Below are 14,198 nucleotides of genomic sequence, written 5' to 3' on the forward strand. Positions count from 1 at the left end.
ACACATGGTAAAAAAAAGGTCAGATTCCAAATCTGACTGTATCCCTCATTTCCTTAAAATAAAAAGGCTCTCCCACAGACTTTCATGTGGATCAGGTAGATGAAGACTGAATACCCTGGATAAATTCGCTAGTTTTCAGTCTCGGCTCTGTCCTTGAATAAGCAGCATGTAGAGCCTCCCCCTCACTCTTGTATCTCCAGAGTGTGTCTTTTTTTCATGGATGAGCAGACCTGCAAACGGTGGAGGGACAACTTTCCCTCATGGAACTGCCATAATCCAGTACTAAGATACCAAGAGGAGGCAGGATCATATATACCTAACAGACACATGCCTCCTGGGAACTCTGTGATGTATTTACCCAACCACCTGAAATATTTCCCAAACACTAGAATGGTGTAAGTAGATCAGTAACAAACATCAGAAGGAAGAATATTTTTGCAAAAGAGGTAGGTCAGTGAAGGAGATAGGGAAAAGACAGATAAAAATAGAGCCAAGCAAAAGCCCCAGATAAAATAAAGTTATATTTTCAGATGACAATTAATCCTCACTATAAGAGACAAAAAAGGGAATCAGTCTGATGACTCACAGGAGCTGGAAAAATGCATTTATTGTGATGTGGTGGATTTCTCTGCTGAAGGGGAAACTCCAGTTAGAAGAGGTAAACTTCACCAACACACGTTGCCTCTTGCCACCAACACACATGTTGCCCTGGGGTTTTGGCTTGCAGGTGAGGGGAACTCCCTCATTATCTTTGTGCCCCAAAGATAGTGTGCCATCTGCACACTCTTTTCGTAGGGTTGCTGGATGTCAGCAATGCACAGAGCAGAATGAAGACAGGTGAAACTAAAGCCAGCGTAAAGCTCCATTACTGTCCTAATGTTTTTTCCTGCTGTTCCTAGTGACTGCTTCATAGTGTTCTCTGCAAGTTTAGGTCCAGTGAAAGACAGGATTGCACTGACCTTGAATGCTAAGGCAGCTAGTATTTTAGGAGTTGGGTCAAGAAGGTGACCCAGACCCAGTTAAGGGCACCGGAGCTCTGGAATGAATGCAGAAGTCAGGGTAGGCACCTCAGAATGACGTTCACTCGAAAGTAGAATTTGCTTACAGCTATCAAATAGAGAAAGCTGATTCCTCTCTTGAAACAAAGCTCTTCATTCAGAGATACAGGAAGTCATGACTGTCTCTTCCTATAACACCCTTTCTAGACAGTGGGCATGAGGGCTGTTTCAAAGAACTGAGCAAGAATTGCTCTTAAGAAAATGTATACCTTTATAGATGGACACAGTGCTTTTTGCAAGGGACAGTTTCAGGGTGGGAGCACTTAGTCACGACTGGAAGACATCGACCAGGTCTAGGCCACAAAGCAAAGCAAGGCATGGGACTGCTATCTCTCTCTGCTTGTACAGACTTGTCATGTCCATGTAACAGACCACTTGACTCTTCATCACTTTTTGTCCAACAGTGGTATTACTAAAGCCCTTTATGGACTCTTTTCTTATGAAGTTCACTTATTTCTCACTAAAACTGCCTGAATAAATGGGGAAATTGTGGTCCAAGCCATCAGAGCAATGCCTATATATAGCATGAGACGAATGATGTGGTCAGATGTGGTCTAATCTGCACAAAAGTTGAGCCAGGCTATGCTAATAGGCAAGCAGTGAGGGTGACTAGCAGTGTCATGCATGAGTATGTCCTGTGTGACATTATGAGCTCAGATTAGTATTCTAGGTCTTCCTACATTTCCTTTCTCTCAGGACAATCTCAGTCATGAACAAAAGCAGAGGGAGGACAGTCTCCAACTGTGAAGTGGGAGTGCAGGATACTGTAAGGATGAAGAGTGCAAGGCCGGTCAGATTTAAGCATCTGCCCTGGAGAAAGGGTGCCTGGGGTGCCTGTCCTTCCCTCTGGGCTCACATATCTTACAGTGAACAACCCTGGGTAGAATGCAGAACTGCACAACTAGCTCCCTGCCTGCCTGAGGAAAGAATTTGCCTTACATCTGCTGACAGATCTCCAATCACTTGGCAGACTTTTAGGAAAGATAAATAGAGAGTCTGTCCCCATGTACATATGTATGAGCATGTGCATGTGTTGGAGGGGGCTGTCCCAACACCCACTCTTTCAAAGTGATACTGCTTAAGGATGCATTTTCTGAGGGTCTTAATATGAGTATGTTTGAAGCCCACTCACTAGGCTGGCACTCCTCCACCCTCCTTGAAAATGTTAACAAAATGATAACTGCTAGCTATATCCCAGCATTAGAGACCAAGCTGCTCTGGCTTGTGCACTCTGTACATATGCAGAAAGAACATTTTAAAAGTCAAACACAAAGTTTAGAAGTCAAACACAGATATTTACAGAAAACAAAAGTCTTCTAGGGTGACAAGGTGAATGATTTTTTAAATTATTTTTAATTTTGCCCTCATTTTTATCTCTGATCATTTCCATGTCTTTTATTATATGTTTTTCTGGCTTGGCCTGGTTCTTGCATGTTGGTGCTGAAACAGGATAACTTTAGGTCTAAAAGTCAGGAAAGAGGAAGATTACTTTCCTCACTGATCTGGTATAGAATCTGGAACTGATTTTTCAGTTCTCTGCTCTATTTAATAAACACTTCATCCTTTCTGGAAGTGGTGTGGTTCAGGATTATTAGAAAACTGACCTTTGAATATGGATCCCCTTTTCCTCTGATTAATTCTGTTATGTCAATATTTATATTATACTCAAAGGAATGTCTTTATTTGTGTTTGGGAACTTATCCAAAATTTGATTGTCTGGGAGAAAATGGTCTGTTTTGTGCATGTAAAAGCTGTTTTAGGTCAGGCAGAAAAGAAGTAGGTCAAATTTTATATGCTCACATTTTGATCTAAGGTCTGGGAAAACAAAAATATGAAAGCATCACATGATAATGCTTATGCTTTGAGACTCTTTTTCTACTAGAGTTACTCTGAGGACACTCACACAAATCTGCATACGCAGATACTAGGGCAGTGGCTAATAAACAAGCTCAGTTATGTGAAATGGGGCACATCAAGTTCATTAACAGCTGTATCGTCCAGGTAGCCATTTACTCTCATTCCCCTTTGTCTTGGAACTGCAGCACAGGTGGGGACAGTAAAAGGCAGAAAAATAAGTTTGTTGTACATTCAGCTGATATTGCATGAAGTTAATATCTGCACACAGAAAAATATTCTCCGCTTACCTCATTGTTATGTTAATCAGTCCTAGGTCAAGCAGTACATTTGCTGTTATTTTTTAAAATGGTCTAATATAGTTTAAAATAAATTAGCTTAAAGCTTTAATCACAAATTGTGTAGCTGAAGACTTTCAAATCCTTTTTACTTAATAAGTTACTGCTTCTGAAATATGATTGTGCATTTCTAGGTAAGTATTTTAAGAGCAATAGCAGTGGCAATAGTGTCCTGGACCTTTAAGTGCCAGGTGTCTGTAAACTGGTTCTTCTCTGGGGAGCTAAAAAGAATGCAAAGAGAAGCATTAACTGCCTTGGCTGGCAGCCTAACCTGCAGTGCTTTTGCCTGTACTGTGGGAAAACTTACTGCAGTGTCACAGCCCTGCTACTATCAATTAGTGTCAATATGAACAAAGAACACCAGATATAAGGCCAATGTTCTGGAAATATAACAAGCAAAATGATGTTTTATAGCAAAGCTGAAATTCCACTTTGTATGTGAAAGAGGATCCAGGAAAGGGAAAACAAAAGCAGATTAGTCATACATCTAAATTTAGGGTTTTTTCCATACATGCTACTGTTTCAGATCAGTCATGGAAATTAATGAGTTCAGTGTTATGAGATGAAAAGAATCTCATAGTGACCTGATATGAACTCATGGAAGCCTGATAGGAGGATTTGGCAGGGAATGTAGGGAACCTTTTTATATCATCCAATGGCTCCTTTTAACAGCAACTACTATCATGTTGTCAGCTGAGCAAATAAGATTGGCCCACATCTCAGGCCTCCCCTTCAGTATGTTCTAATATCAGAGAGCTGGCTTGATTTTCTGACTCTGCTTGAAGGCTGCACATGACTCTTCCCAGAGGGAAAGGGGATCTGTTGACCAGGAGAATTGTTGCCTCAGACTTCATATGGACCTCTGTCTCAAAGGAGTGAAGGACAGCATGACAGACACCTGCTCTCAGTGCAAGAAACCTAGTCTTTGTGCTCAGAGCAGACAAAGTTTGGAAGTAAGAACAGTTAACCTCTGGTTATTCATTTTTCTTTGTAACCTCTGCTCTGTGTCTCTGTGCTGTGCAGTTCTGTACTTGTACAGTAAAAGTGAACATAAAGGCCTATAGAAACCGAACCTCATGGTATACAACTATTCTAATTTACATGTTTGATACTATTAAGTGCACCCCATGGGTGGAGGGACAACACTGATACGGCCTTACTGTGACTGTGTACTTGCTAAGACCAGAACAAAGATTGCAAATTGGAGAAGTTCGGTTAACAGTCATAATCAATGTTTTAGCATCTAAATTAATCAAAATGACTAAATAGTCGGAGCCCAGCTTAAAATCCAACCAACACCTTTGCTCCACTCTCGCTCTGGTATACACTATATTTATTTATTTACATTTCTTTAATTCACTTTTTTATGTAAAAATTACCTTGTAATGTGATTTCAGTAAGGTTTGGAAATGAATTTCTGCCCTAAGGACATATTGCTTAGGTGTCCAGTGTGCTTAAATCAGAATCAGCCTGTAATTAATCATAATTTTGGATGCCTGCTTAGAAAATAATAATGTCAAAAGTGTTTTTATTGTTTCCCTTTGCATTGTTCTAGATAATGCACAGTTTAGAGAACACACATGTGCTCTCCTCCTCTTAGAAAAGGGGAGTGACTCCTTGCTGGTGGTAGAAATAAAGCAGTATTGTGCACAGTTGCCTGAGCCAACACTAAACAATCCATCTTGGACACTGGAAACAGTTCAGATTTGTAGAGACTTCTGACTGGGTTACATTAATGGTCCATAAAACTGCTGGGTCCTGAGCAAATTCCTTGGAGTCATCATCAGCATCTCCCCAGGACCACTGCAGGACCATCTAGGCAAACTTTGAGGCCCAGGGACTTCAGTCATTGCTGGGCAGCAAACACAGATCTTTTGAGAACCTAGAGCTTGAAATTAGCTCCTAGGTGAAGTGTCTGAAAACAGGGCAGTAGTCCCTGATGGACAGCTGGGCTGCATGATGGTGTAAACCTGAGGACCCTCTCCAGGCCATTGGTTTTGGTACCTTAATCCTGGAAAACAATAAAAGAAACCTGGGATGACTCAATCAGAATTTCTTATGATTAAAACAGTTGCAATATAATTCCCTATACAATCATCACTCTCTTCAGTTTACTTGAATCTTTGGCAGTTGCCAATGTGATTATGCAAGAGAAAGAGAAGTTCAGAAAAGTCACTCTCTAGTAAAACCTAGAGAGTTTTTTTCCTTTTCTTTTTCTTTTTCTTTTTCTTTTTCTTTTTCTTTTTCTTTTTCTTTTTCTTTTTCTTTTTCTTTTTCTTTTTCTTTTTCTTACTTATTTTACAGAAGTATTCTCCTAATCTGAGTACAGCCATTGGAACTGCCCATGAACCAGCAGCTTTTTCTTTCAGATATTTTGTTGCATAAATAAAATAGTTATAATAAATAGGAAAAGTGTAGGTGTTTTTTTATTTAAGGTGGCCATACCATCTTGAATAGAAATAAAGTATTTCAAGGAACAAAAAAAGAGGCACTGACCTACTTAAACTTGGGTCTTCATGATTCTGGTACATAGTAAAACACTTTCATAACTTCATGGTATTTTTCAAGTATTGTTTGGTCTTCAATTCCCACATATTAGCACCTGTGATGTAGATCAAAATTCTTGCTTACTTGTCTACCTTTGTCTCCAATCTATTTTTTTAAAAGAGGACTTGCACTTTTCAAGGTTTTATCAGTTTTCCTTGATATGGCATTAGGTTTCCCAAAGCAATAAGGCAAGGTTCCATCTCAAATTGTCAAACAGTGTCCCATGTCATTTAAACTTCTTTCTCATTTATGTTCTCTCCTTCAGAATTTGGAGGTCTGAATATCCTGTTTTAAATAATTCTGTTACCTGTCTCACACATGATTTATGCAGCATGACTGGACAAGAAGAAGATGAAGCCTTAGATTCAACAGGTCAAACAACGCCAGAATGATACTAGACAGCACTGATGTAATCACGCCAGAAAACACTTCAGAAAATCACTCAATCAGTCTCCCTGCCCAAGAAAGGATCAGTTCTGTCTATGGGACTCCCGACATCTTACTTAATTTATACTGAAAAACCTTCAAAGGAGATTTCATGATCATCCCACACAACTGATTTCAGTGTTTCACTATTTCATTGTTAGGAACCTCTTCTTGATGTCTTAAATTAAGCTCCCTTGCTGAAATGTAAAACCATTGCATTTGGTTGTAAAAACACGTGAAATTTGTGGTCTGGACACACAGACTTTAAAGTAACTCACCACAGCTTTTAACACCTTTCCTAGAGTTACACTTATTTACCACTTCCTGTCTTATCTAGATTATTTTACAGTGCTGCGACTTTGTTCTTGTTCTGATAGGGATGACATTTTTTTTTTCCATGTCATTTCTTCAAATAATTAACACTATTTTGAATTCTGGTCCTGTCTTCAAAAATGTTTTCAATCCTTTGAAACTTAATCTTTTTTTTCTATCATTCAGGATTATTTGTGAAAATATCAAGTGTCAGGGCCAAAATATACATCCCATAAGCTTCACTAAATACATCCGTAATGTTTGAACTTGAGGGAACAATCTGTGATAATTTGTAAATTGAGCCAATTTACTTCCCTCCACACTGAAACAAGAGGAAAACCAGTGATCAGGCTATGAGTCAGGTGCAACTCAGCTTTTCATGTTCTCTTGGGGCACTGTGATCAGCTGCTATGCTCGATATGTAATAGTGTCCAGCATAAGTCTTTCCATGGAAGGAACAAAATTTATGCTCTGCAATATTAAGTAGAGTTTTTGATACAGTGGCAAGGAAAATGAAGAAATCAATCATTAGAATATTAAATAAAAGAATGTGAAGGCTATCACAAGGCTCCTTGAGTGAGTGTAAGAGGAAGATTTCTATATTAAATTTGGAGCAATTATGACTGCAGTCTGGGTTTGAAGTAAGAATAAATGCTGAATGTTGGACAGAGATACTTTCACAGAGAACAGAAAAGAGAGCAATGACAGATACAAGGTTCAAGGAATGATCATCCAGTGAAGTGGTTTACCTGCATAAAATTATTTACTTTGTGAATAAAAAATAATTAATAATTAATAAGCAGCTATTTAATCCTTCTGGAACTTGATCCAGACCCACTGACACCAGTGAAAAACTTAACTTCATGGGATTAGGAGTCAATCCCTTAGAGTGTGTCTCTCTACAGGATAAATTATTACCTGGTGTAGTTTTATTTAATTAAATCAAATTTATCCTAGGAGCCTGTTATGTCAAATAAACATTCCTTCTTTCCTTTACTAGTTCTTTCATTCATTCATTCATTCATTCATTCATTCATATGAGATCTTAGTGTGCTGTAATAAGTGTGCTTACTGGAAAAAGACAGGAAATGTCTTTAACTGTGAACATTAGCTAACAAGAATTATGGTTTCAAAATTATTTGCTCCAGCACATATTTTTAAATACTTTTCATAATTATGAAACTTAAAAAAAAACCAAAGAAGCCACAAAAATCCCGCATACACCATCGGGGGACACTCCTCATATTCCATTAGATTTGTGGCTCCTATCTGATGAAAACAGCACTGAGCTGGAACAAACAATGCGTCAAGGATGATTATGCAACACGAGATGAAGAAATATTTCTCAACCCAGTGCCAGGAAAGCTACAGGCAATTCTGGAAGTCACATGCTTTCTGGTGGTATTTTTTTGCATTTTTGTTTTTGTGTCTTGTTCAAAAAGATAGTGCTATTTCGGAAGTCGAGTTGCAGGAGGAAACAGCAGTAGGGAGGATCTTTTCTGTATTTGTGAATTCCGGTTGAACCACAATGAGGACATTCTTCCTTCTCTCTTTTGTGTGTATGTTTAGAGTTTTGTTCTTTTAGTAGTGAAAGTTTAATGGATAGAAAGGGATCAATGGGGGCATTGTTGAGCTGGCCTCTGGTGACCATCAGAAAACGAATGAGGGCCAGCAGATGGACACTGCTCTAGTTAGCCATATCTGCAGTCTATGACAGCTATTTTCAGCTGAATTATTGTATACTGGATTCTATACGGTTATGTTTTGCTCATAGTGTCATAAAAACTAAATGCCTGTGGGAGATTGAACACTATATTCTAAGAAAATAGCAGATAAATGTCTGGGGAAAGAACAAAACAAAGCAAAGCAAAACAAAACAAACCAGGGATTTTGAACAGTAGCATATAATATGTCTGAAAAGCAGTGATAAAATGATAAACAGAGCTATGAAAAATTTAAATACAAATCAAAACAGATTATTGTGATTTCTGTGTTTCAGCTGTCCCAAGTTAGCAAAAACATGTCTGGGTGAGGTAGACAGGGGCTGAACAAACCCAAAACCTCAGTGGAGATTTTGATCAGGCCACAGATGGGTTGGTTACACAAGGCTGGCAAACTATCACCCTAAGCAGTTTTGTCTAACCCCATAGTCTGGAGATAGTCCCAACTTCATCTTTGTAAGCTGTTGCTATAATATGGAGCAAAACTACTAGAATTGCTTTTTAAACTGGAATCCTTTTATACCAGCATGCACAAACTAATTTTTGTCTTGATAAATTCAAAATTTTGCATAAGTGTTACTAACTCCAGTCTGTGAAAGGCTTAATTCAGTTGCCTCAAAATTCTGTCATATGCATATTGTCTGAGACTTCAGTGTTTAGATAGTCAGTGAGGGCTGGATGTGACAGAGGAATAATGACAGACAATCTTCTAAAAAGGACAGCCTGATGCAAGAGTAGCAACACAGAATTACAGAGTCATAAAATCACAGAATGGATTAAGTTGGAAGAGATCACTCTGGGTCATCTGGTCCAACCTCCCTGCTCAAGCATCAGGATCATCCCAGGGCACAAGGCACAGAGTTGTATTCAGACAGTTCTTGAATGTCTCCAGTGAGAGAGACATCACAACTTCCCTGGGCAACTTGTTCCATTGCTTGGTCACCCACACAGTAAATAAGTTCTTCCTTCTGTTTAGGTGGAACTTTCTGTGCTTCAGTTTCTGCCCGTTGCCTCCTGCTCTACTGCCTGGCAGCTCTGAGCAGAGCCTGGTCCATCCTCTGAATACTTCCCTGCAGATGCTGACAGACACTGGTAAGGTCACCTCTCAGTCTCTTTTCAAGGCTGGACAGGCCCAGCTTCCTCAGTCTTTCTTCATAAAACAGATTCTCTAGTCCCTTAATCATCTTTGCTGTCCTCCTCTGCAACCCCCCCCAGGAGCTCCATGTCTCTCTTGTGCTGAGGAGCTCAGAGCTGGACCCAGCACTGCAGGTGCAGCCTCACTAAAGCTGACAAGAGGGGCAGGGTCCCCTCCCTCAGCCTGCCTCTCCACAGTGCAGCCAGCCTTGGCTGCAATGCAACCATTGGCCTTCTTGGCCCCCAGGACTCACTGCTGGCTCATGGGCCTCATGGTGTCCACCAGGACCACCAGGGCCTTCACATGGCTGCTTGCCAGCAGGTCAGCCCCAGCCTGTGCTGGTGTGGGGGGTTATTCCCCTCCAGGTGCAGGAGCCTGCATTTGCCTTTCTTGGGTTTAGGAAGGTTTTTCTCTGTTCATCTCTCCAAACTGCCAGGGCCCTTCTGAAGGCCTGCACAGCACTCTGGGCAATCAGCCACTCCTCTCAGCTTTGTCCCATCAGTGAACTAAGACACCATACATTCATGCTCTGGTAGCTGAATCCCACCCTAAGCACAGAACTCAAACCACAAAGGAAAGCTGCATTTAGGAATCCAGACAGGAGGGATGGCACCTGGATGCCTAAATTTGGTTTGTCAGTCTTGATTTTTCATAGACAGTAGTAAACAAATCTCAATTATTTACAAGTCCAGTTTAGAAACATTTTAAATGCCTGTATAACTATATTTTAGTATCTTCATTTGAGGGCTAAATCTTACCTAAAGGTTCATATACTGCTAGTATTTGTCATTTTATATAACATATATTGCACCCTACCCACCAAAATGACATATTCCTAAAGAAAAGGATAACTATTGTTGAAACCAGGGTTATAGTGAGTAAAAACTTAGGGACAATACTTTAAACAAGCCTATTATCTATTTGTCTCAGGGGAACTACTTAGTTGCTATGAAATAGACACTAAATATTAGAAATCTGAGAGCTATTTCACATTTGCACCTTCACCCAGATTTATTTGCCAAATAGGTAAACAAGATTAATTAGTTGGAGGATTATGTTTTGTGTTGTGGAAGTGAAAAAAAAACGTTTAATCATGTGAATCACTGGTAGTATCTAACAAAAGCTTACTCATTCCTGTGGGTAAATCAGGTGATCAAGAGAAACAAAGACTGCTAAGGGACAGGCAGAGTCACAGCTTCCTGCCTCTTGAATCAGGAGGCTACTATGGGTACAGCAGGGTTTTGCTTCCTTATTTTCCATAATGTCACTTTCTCTTCTGTGAAAAGGAGAAGCAACCTTCCCTTCCCATATCCCCAACAGAAAACAAAAATAAAAGAAAAGGAAAAAGAGATGTGATTACGCACATCTTTCCTATTTTCCTTCTTTCTTTTCATTGTTCTATGTTCCATTCTATGGAATGATTCTGTATGATGAAAACAAAAAACAATACTAAAACAATCCTTTTACTCTCTTCTATTGAACTCTAAACCAGATGACATTCTGATTAATGAGGAAACTGATATGAAGATAAATGTATATTTTCTCTTCTCACTTGAAATTTAAATATACATAAACACAGCCTGGCACCAATCCCACAAACAACCTAAAATATATGATTCAGATATACTGTGCATCTCTCTATTTTGAAAATTCTTCAAACAGCTTTTATATGTCATTTTTTTTTCTTCCACAGCAGATGATCCAGTAGCTGGAGAAGGCTGACAACCATACAGAGTGAATTTCCTAACTTCACAGACATCTTGAAAACATCTGACAATGCCAAGAAAAAGAATAATTAAAAAAAATGACAGAAGGATATGTTAAACAATCTTGATTGATGAATAGATTAAGGTGGTGCTCTTTTATCTAAATCTGAGTGTATTTGTGTTCTGAGGACTTCAAGGCTATAAACACTGTCCCAAAAATCAGACAAAGCAGGTCAGATTATTCTCTCAGTTATACTGTTATACAGGAACTCTGTATTGGATTCAGTATAGTTTTGAACCGAGACAGAATCTTCACCACAGGATATTAAAACCCTAGATTAATTGTTCTTAGCCTATTTTGAGTGCCTATGCATATTAGCAAATATAATATGTACTTAATGTTATTTCTTTTTATATCCATTTCACTTGTACTGTTTGATGCTTGGTATAATAAGCTAAATTTCAGCAATGAGAATTGCTCCCTAACAGGAATAAGCATCTAGAAAACCTTCAAAAATTATGTCTGCCTTTCTTGAGCCTTTTGGGGCTTTGGCCAGCAATGAACAAACATTCTGGGAAGAAAAAAGAACAGGGATGAAATATAACTTAAGTATGTGCTATGTATTTGCTGCTGTCCTGAGCTTTCACATAAAAGGTGATTGAGATCAATCACGTGTTTAAAAGGCACTGTGGTAGAGTTCTGGGGGCCCAGCCACACTGTACTCTGAGCATAGGATCGTGGGTCAAAATTAAAGGTGGAAACAGTGTTAACAAGTCAATGACTTTTTTTTTCCTCCTGTTTCACCTCATAAGCAGATCATCTGAAAGAGTCTAGGTACATACTATGGTGTATTATCCCGCGTCTTCAGGAAAATCTAGTGAGAGGAGCCAGCAGATAATAAACAAAACCATTGTTTCTATGCATGTGCTGACATGGACTGCAGCTGAGTCCTGGTCTAGTGGTTTTTTGTATGCTTGAGGGAAAAATCTTGTTTTCTGTTCTTAATAGTTCAGGTTAACAGAAGTAAGAAATCCTCATTTCACAGAGAGGAAACAAAGTAATTGCTGAAGAAAATTTTCACTGCAGTGTCAGTTAAGTCCAGACCACATACATGAAATAAAAGTCCTTACAACAAGTCATCTTTCAATCAGAAAAAAACAATGTGCTTCCACAGAATACATCCTGCCAAGGGACATTGAGCATGACCTGATATCCGCTTCAAAGATAAATATGTGAATTTGTCGCTTATGTTGTTAATACAGGCAATGAAATCATAGAAGCAGAGAATATGCTGCCTGGGAAGCATATCTGGAATATCAGAGCTGGAAGGGACCCACCAGGATCATCTAGTCCAACTCCTGGCCGTGTGCAGGAGCCCCAAGAGTCACCCCATGTGCTTTCCCCTGTATTTCCCCTGTAGAAATTGCAGGATATGCCAGGTATATATGATTTAGTCTACTCCATCTCTTCCTGTGCATTAGCTTTCAATGTATCTCAGATGGTCAGTATTCTAGACTTGCAACAGATTAATTAATGTAATTCTCCTGTACTGCTTCTATTTAGTGTGCAATATACACCAGTGTTTCCTCTTCTGGACCCAAATATGGTATGTCCCCAAGTTACCCTGACCAAAAGCAGCACACCCAGGATGAACAAAAATCAAATGAAAGTTAATAAACATAATGGTTTAATGACTGTAATTTCCTGAATTCAGTGGGTGGCCTATATTTTCTCAAAGGTCATTCAGATTTGAGGTTTCAGAGTGAATACTTTTCAGTGCCTTCATAGTGGAATTTAGTGGAATTTTCTAGTTTTACATTCCTAGGTGTATGAAGAGAGTTCATCACCTGAAAAACTAGTGGTCTGGAAAGGGTTTTAATCATTATTTGAATACTGTCCTTGCCTTGATCTCACAGCAGGGAAGAACAGCAAAACTTTTCATTGATTTTCCAATGTATGTTTGAAATTATACTCTAAAGCTTACTTTTATTTGTTCACAATTCTAAATACATTGGTGAATTTTTTTATATTATCAGTGAACTGATGTTTCTGACTTCTAGTGAATTTTAAGTTCTAATTATCATCCTCAAGTGATTAATATTTTATGTGAAAAAATAAAACTCCGGTATGATTTAGATATTTTTTTTAACTTCCCAATATATCAAAACCAGAGAGACATTGAAAGCCTTCATTTCTACCTCCTCTATTGATCACCCTGAAACAGTTAAAATGGAATTCAGATTTCTCCCTAAGGAAGTACAAATGCACTAAAAATCTCTTACTCCAGCTAATAAACTCCAGTTTGCTATGCCAGAGTAAAATCAGAAAACACTGAATTTATTTGCCCTTTCAAGGACATGTTCCTGCACACCGTGTGATCTGTGACCTGTAGTAAATAAAGTATGCATAACTGTGAACTAATCTACTGCTTTTGTATGGTGCCTCCCTCCCATTAAACAGATGTATGGTTTGTCTCAGCAATGACTGTCAGGATTGTCCATCAACCAGGGGTTGCTATCCTTTTTCCTTTAGCTTGAAACTTCCCCCTCCCCCAGAACTTATACTCCTATCCTAAGTAAAATACATTTTTGCAGTATTTTCTCTTTACTTTAAATACTTTTTTACTTTCTGCTTTTTAATTGCACTAAGTCCCAACATTCATTTAATGCTGCTTTACTTTCTATATATTTTAACGATGATACATTGCACCCCAAAGCTCCAAAGCATGTAAAAAACTCTATTCTGCATCTTCAGAAGAGAATGGGGGGGCAGGGAGACAGAAAACTGCATCTAAAATTTGATGAGCAGAATTTGGGACTAGGAAATAAAAGATTTATCCAGGAACCTTAACAGACTTAAATGTCAGGCACATTTTTCACAAGTACTGCTTGCATGTTTGAAGGCCACTGTGTTCAAATCTTGTTCTTATTTATACAGTACTGGAGTGTATGAACCCTGGATGTATTAGTTCAAGGCCAAAAAAGCTCTCAGTGGTTTATATTTGAATTTGATTTATGTATACAAGAAAAAGTTTATTTCTTCTCTAAAAACATGTGAGAGGTTTCTCAGGGTTTTCCAAGACCAGGGTACTCTAGGCCAC

The 14,198-nt window shown here is 38.8% G+C and overlaps 1 long non-coding RNA gene across 1 annotated transcript; it reads left to right on the forward strand.

The window, feature by feature from the left end:
- Nucleotides 1-4,005: 4,005 nt before the first annotated feature.
- On the forward strand, nucleotides 4,006-13,521 carry LOC147653455 (uncharacterized). The gene is made up of 3 exons (XR_015286176.1): nucleotides 4,006-4,203; nucleotides 9,233-9,348; nucleotides 11,085-13,521. It is a non-coding gene; the product is annotated as an uncharacterized LOC147653455 (long non-coding RNA).
- Nucleotides 13,522-14,198: the final 677 nt, after the last annotated feature.

This window comes from Cyanistes caeruleus, chromosome 4 (assembly GCF_971803275.1).
Source record: "Cyanistes caeruleus chromosome 4, bCyaCae1.hap1.1, whole genome shotgun sequence".
NCBI lineage: Eukaryota > Metazoa > Chordata > Aves > Passeriformes > Paridae > Cyanistes > Cyanistes caeruleus.